Source organism: Epinephelus fuscoguttatus, linkage group LG23 (genome assembly GCF_011397635.1).
Source record: "Epinephelus fuscoguttatus linkage group LG23, E.fuscoguttatus.final_Chr_v1".
Classification (NCBI taxonomy): Eukaryota; Metazoa; Chordata; class Actinopteri; order Perciformes; family Serranidae; genus Epinephelus; species Epinephelus fuscoguttatus.
In genome coordinates, this window is record NC_064774.1 from 13,784,934 (window position 1) to 13,791,522 (window position 6,589).

Sequence of the window (6,589 nt, forward strand, 5' to 3'; positions counted from 1 at the left end):
GATTTGTTCTTTGCACCACAAAAAAAGGCACCAACCAATCACGTTGTGCAGAATGAATAACATATACCTCACAGATAACCTATATCTCACTGGTAAGCTATAACATATCGTAACATGATATGTTAAATGAATATTCACCTCCTTGCTAGATACTCCTGAAAACTCAAAAACTCTGCTGTCTGTGCAAGGCTTTTTGTCCTACAATGTCACACCGTCACTTCCCATTGGGAAGTGACTGGCACACTGAGGCTTTTTACACACTGAGGCTTTAAAAAAAAAGAAATTGTGAATTAAATCAACTTCACTCAGGAAGAACAATGCTGTTTGGATCTACATACGCACACACATGTACATGGCTATTAAAACAAACAACATAAATGCAGAAAAGAAACACTGCACACTGTCTTCAAGTCACAAATTTATTCAACAAGAATAAAAAAGAATAAATACCAAGTTTCAATCCAGGATGGATCTTAAAGCATCAAGCATTTGACCTGACGAATCTCCTGCTTGGACTGAAACGTTGTCCTTTTTGAATACAATTTGTGGCACATCTGTAGGCGTCATTTCACTGAAAAATAAGAGAGGACATTTTGTATACTTGTGAATTACATACAGGATGTTGTGAGGGATTTTGACTTCTTAGCTTATTAAGCGCTCGCCACCATGACAGCTACGTCAGCATCATCACAAGTGTCTGCGTCATCGTCAGAGTTGTTGTCTGCCAGCTCAGCTACGTCAGCATCGTCGTCGGAGATTGCATTTACACGTTTACATGCAGCTTGAGAATATCTTAGCTTGGAAAAAGGAGATGATGTAGCAGCAATGCAGTAACTCCCAAAAAAAAAAAAAAAAAAGCGGCGACCGAGAAGCAGAAGACACATTTCTAGACGGATGAGTAAACTACATTCATGCTCCGACAGCTGAAGGAGCTAAACATTTTGAAGTTTATGGATGGTAGGAAAAAGGAAAACACGGATTTATTTAAGTTTCTGAGTAAGAACCAGAACTAGTTCAGTACGCACTATATTAAAAAGGACACAGCCTATCAAGGTGGAGTCAGACGTACTTGGTTAGAAATTAGATTTTGTCCTCTGCATATATACATAGACATGACAAGAAGTCCGACTTGACTGATTAACCAAGCTATGAGCTTAGCTCAACTACTGCGTGCTCCGACACCTTATGTACGTCAGCGGAGGTCATCATGCTGGCCACATCATCTGCATCCGTGTTGCTCAACACCTCATCAGTGTCAGCGGGGGTCGTGATATTCACCACCTCATCACCACCAGAAAAGTGGTTTTGAAATGAATAAATAAATATTACAGGTACACAGACACAGAAAAAAGCACAAGAATGCAGATATTGAAACTGACACAAACCTTTTATTTCATGTTGTCACAAGCTTTTACATCAATGTCACCTGTCAATTTTATCTGTCCCGAAGGACAACTGGTTTAACACCACACAGTGCAACAAAATGTGGTCCCATTATTGTAAGACAATGCTTCAGAGGGCTTTAGTGTACATAGCCTGGCAATCAAGATGATACCTGTTTTACTGGAGAGCTGCAGAGATAGAACACATACACATGTTCAGTACAGGCCAAAAGTTTGGACACACCTTCTCATTCAATGCGTTTTCTTTATTTTCATGACTATTTACATTGTAGATTCTCACTGAAGGCATCAAAACTATGAATGAACACATGTGGAGTTATGTACTTAACAAAAAAAGGTGAAATAACTGAAAACATGTTTTATATTCTAGTTTCTTCAAAATAGCCACCCTTTGCTCTGATTACTGCTTTGCACACTCTTGGCATTCTCTCCATGAGCTTCAAGAGGTAGTCACCTGAAATGGTTTTCCAACAGTCTTGAAGGAGTTCCCAGAGGTGTTTAGCACTTGTTGGCCCCTTTGCCTTCACTCTGCAGTCCAGCTCACCCCAAACCATCTCGATTGGGTTCAGGTCCGGTGACTGTGGAGGCCAGGTCATCTGTCGCAGCACTCCATCACTCTCCTTCTTGGTCAAATAGCCCTTACACAGCCTGGAGGTGTGTTTGGGGTCATTGTCCTGTTGAAAAATAAATGATCGTCCAACTAAACGCAAACCGGATGGGATGGCATGTAGCTGCAGGATGGTGTGGAATCCATGCTGTTTCAGTGAGACTTCAATTATGAATAAATCCCCAACAGTGTCACCAGCAAAACACCCCACACCATCACACCTCCTCCTCCATGCTTCACAGTGGGAACCAGGCATGTGGAATCCATCCGTTCACCTTTTCTGCGCCTCACAAAGACACGGCGGTTGGAACCAAAGATCTCAAATTTGGACTCATCAAACCAAAGCACAGATTTCCACTGGTCTAATGTCCATTCCTTGTGTTTCTTGGCCCAAACAAATCTCTTCTGCTTGTTGCCTCTCCTTAGCAGTGGTTTCCTAGCAGCTATTTGACCATGAAGGCCTGATTCAGTCTCCTCTTAATCTTAATTCATCTGGTCTCTGATCTGAGCTGCTGTTAACTTTTTAGCGATTTCTGAGGCTGGTGACTCGGATGAACTTATCCTCAGAAGCAGAGGTGACTCTTGGTCTTCCTTTCCTGGGTCGGTCCTCATGTGTGCCAGTTTCGTTGTAGCACTTAATGGTTTTTGCGACTCCACTTGGGGACACATTTAAAGTTTTTGCAATTTTCCGGACTGACCTTCATTTCTTAAAGTAATGATGGCCACTCGTTTTTCTTTAGTTAGCTGATTGGTTCTTGCCATAATATGAATTTTAACAGTTGTCCAATAGGGCTGTCGGCTGTGTATTAACCTGACTTCTGCACAACACAACTGATGGTCCCAACCCCATTGACAAAGCAAGAAATTCCACTAATTAACCCTGATAAGGCACACCTGTGAAGTGGAAACCATTTCAGGTGACTACCTCTTGAAGCTCATGGAGAGAATGCCAAGAGTGTGCAAAGCAGTAATCAGAGCAAAGGGTGGCTATTTTGAAGAAACTAGAACATAAAACATGTTTTCAGTTATTTCACCTTTTTTTGTTAAGTACATAACTCCACATGTGTTCATTCATAGTTTTGATGCCTTCAGTGAGAATCTACAATGTAAATAGTCATGAAAATAAAGAAAACGCATTGAATGAGAAGGTGTGTCCAAACTTTTGGCCTGTACGGTATATATATTGTATAAAATATATGTTTTTTTTAAATGACTTTTGAAGGATTCTGATTTCTTAGCATATTAAGCACTTGCAGCCACCTCGGCTATGTCAGCATCATCGATGGAGTCTGCGTCAGCGTCGTTGTCTGCCAGCTCAGCTACGTCAGCGACGTCGTTGGAGTCTGCGTCATCATCGGCATCGTTGGCCAATGCCACAGCTACTTCAGCTTCCTCATCAGAGTCTGCGTCATCATCAGCGTCGCTGGCTGCCACCACATCATCTACGTCAGCGGAGGTCATGTTGTTTGCCACCTCCTCTACGTCAGCGGAGGTCATCATGCTCATAGCCAGGTCCTGAATGTCAGAGTCGGACATTGCATCGTTGACAGTGACGTCTTTGAGCGCCTTGTCTATTTCAGGGCCGTTCTTGACAATAGCATCGTCCAGAGCCTTTTCATCTTTAGAAGAAATTGCATCCATAAATAAAAGACAGTTAGTCAAACTGTTGTCTGTAAAGAACTTGGCAAGTTCTGTAATTGTTTTAAAAATTGCACAAGACACTGACTTCCTAACATACAGTACAGGCCAAAAGTTTGGACACACCTTCTCATTCAATGCATTTTCTTTATTTTCATGACTATTTACATTGTAGATTCTCACTGAAGGCATCAAAACTATGAATGAACACATGTGGAGTTATGTACTTAACAAAAAAAGGTGAAATAACTGAAAACATGTTTTATATTCTAGTTTCTTCAAAATAGCCACCCTTTGCGCTGATTACTGCTTTGCACACTCTTGGCATTCTCTCCATGAGCTTCAAGAGGTAGTCACCTGAAATGGTTTCCACTTCACAGGTGTGCCTTATCAGGGTTAATTAGTGGAATTTCTTGCTTTATCAATGGGGTTGGGACCATCAGTTGTGTTGTGCAGAAGTCAGGTTAATACGCAGCCGACAGCCCTATTGGACAACTGTTAAAATTCATATTATGGCAAGAACCAATCAGCTAACTAAAGAAAAACGAGTGGCCATCATTACTTTAAGAAATGAAGGTCAGTCAGTCCGGAAAATTGCAAAAACTTTAAATGTGTCCCCAAGTGGAGTCGCAAAATCCATCAAGCGCTACAACGAAACTGGCACACATGAGGACCGACCCAGGAAAGGAAGACCAAGAGTCACCTCTGCTTCTGAGGATAAGTTCATCCGAGTCACCAGCCTCAGAAATCGCAAGTTAACAGCAGCTCAGATCAGAGACCAGATGAATGCCACACAGAGTTCTAGCAGCAGACCCATCTCTAGAACAACTGTTAAGAGGAGACTGCGCGAATCAGGCCTTCATGGTCAAATAGCTGCTAGGAAACCACTGCTAAGGAGAGGCAACAAGCAGAAGAGATTTGTTTGGGCCAAGAAACACAAGGAATGGACATTAGACCAGTGGAAATCTGTGCTTTGGTCTGATGAGTCCAAATTTGAGATCTTTGGTTCCAACCGCCGTGTCTTTGAGAGACGCAGAAAAGGTGAACGGATGGATTCCACATGCCTGGTTCCCACTGTGAAGCATGGAGGAGGAGGTGTGATGGTGTGGGGGTGTTTTGCTGGTGACACTGTTGGGGATTTATTCAAAATTGAAGGCACACTGAACCAGCATGGCTACCACAGCATCCTGCAGCGACATGCCATCCCATCCGGTTTGCGTTTAGTTGGACGATCATTTATTTTTCAACAGGACAATGACCCCAAACACACCTCCAGGCTGTGTAAGGGCTATTTGACCAAGAAGGAGAGTGATGGAGTGCTGCGGCAGATGACCTGGCCTCCACAGTCACCGGACCTGAACCCAATCGAGATGGTTTGGGGTGAGCTGGACCGCAGAGTGAAGGCAAAGGGGCCAACAAGTGCTAAACACCTCTGGAAACTCCTTCAAGACTGTTGGAAAACCATTTCAGGTGACTACCTCTTGAAGCTCATGGAGAGAATGCCAAAAGTGTGCAAAGCAGTAATCAGAGCAAAGGGTGGCTATTTTGAAGAAACTAGAATATAAAACATGTTTTCAGTTATTTCACCTTTTTTTGTTAAGTACATAACTCCACATGTGTTCATTCATAGTTTTGATGCCTTCAGTGAGAATCTACAATGTAAATAGTCATGAAAATAAAGAAAACGCATTGAATGAGAAGGTGTGTCCAAACTTTTGGCCTGTACTGTACATACGGTGTTATAGCATTGAATCAATACATGAGACATCTGGTGCACATATCACACTACTTCAACTATTATGACAACTATCACATTACATTAGATCATCTAGTTACCTGGGTCTACTGCAGCAGCCTTTTTGGCTGGTGCTGCTGGTGCTGCAGTGATCACAGCCACCAAAGCAAAGGCCAGCACCAAAATTTGGATCTTCATTTTCTGAAAGAAATCATAAAAACTTACATAAATACTATCAAACAGTCTGTGAGCATTTAGTAACCGACTCTGTTGGGTTTGTGGAAGGAGTGAAATAAATGTACTGGACTCACCTTCAGTTTGCAGTTGCTCTCAGGTCCAAATGACTTCAACTCGAAACAGGAGTGTTCTGACTGTCTGACTGATGCACCTCAAATTTATACCCCTTTTTTTTGACGGAAGTATGTTTGTTAACAATGACGAGAGTATCCAATTAATTGTCCAGGGTTTGCTAGTCCATGTCAAACAATGCCCCAAGGTTTATGATGTAATGCAGAAACACTTCCGACATCAAGGATCAAGTGAACACTTGTATCACATTTATTCTCTAATGTTAAATACTGATCAGGTGTACAGTATGTTTGGAAGTCCCTCAGTGAAATAGCTGGGAGCCTCCTGGCATTGATTGTACAGCTGTGGTTTTAATATTTGTTCATTTTTAAATGTATTTAACTAATAAGGAAACAAAGTTTCTCAGCGTAGCAGTATGGCGTCCACATAACCCCACCTGAAAGGAAGAGGTTGTCTTCTGGAAAGCTTACTGTATGCATATTTGCCTGATATATTCTTAACTACATAAAATGAGTGTTTCAAATCACACAATAATTGAACAAGTCTGGGGTCATGAGAATTTTTGGGATAAGAACTAAGAGCTTCTAAAACTCTGAAACAACAACAGTGACTTGACTTTTAGATGCTCCAAAACTTTTTTTAAAAAAATTTTGTTTTGTTCTGTCAATCTAATTTGGCTAATATCCCAAGGCTTAGGGAAGTTTGCTTAACTGACCAACTCAGCAAACAAATGGTTTCAAATAATGGTGGGGAAGCTACAGTGTGCTCCTCAAATCATTTTACTTTTTTTTTTTTACTAACAATTGTTTATTGTTTGTTCAAGGATCCCCATTAGAAGCACATGAATGTGCCTCTGGTCTTTTTGGGGTCCTACACAATGAAATACAGTACAACCAT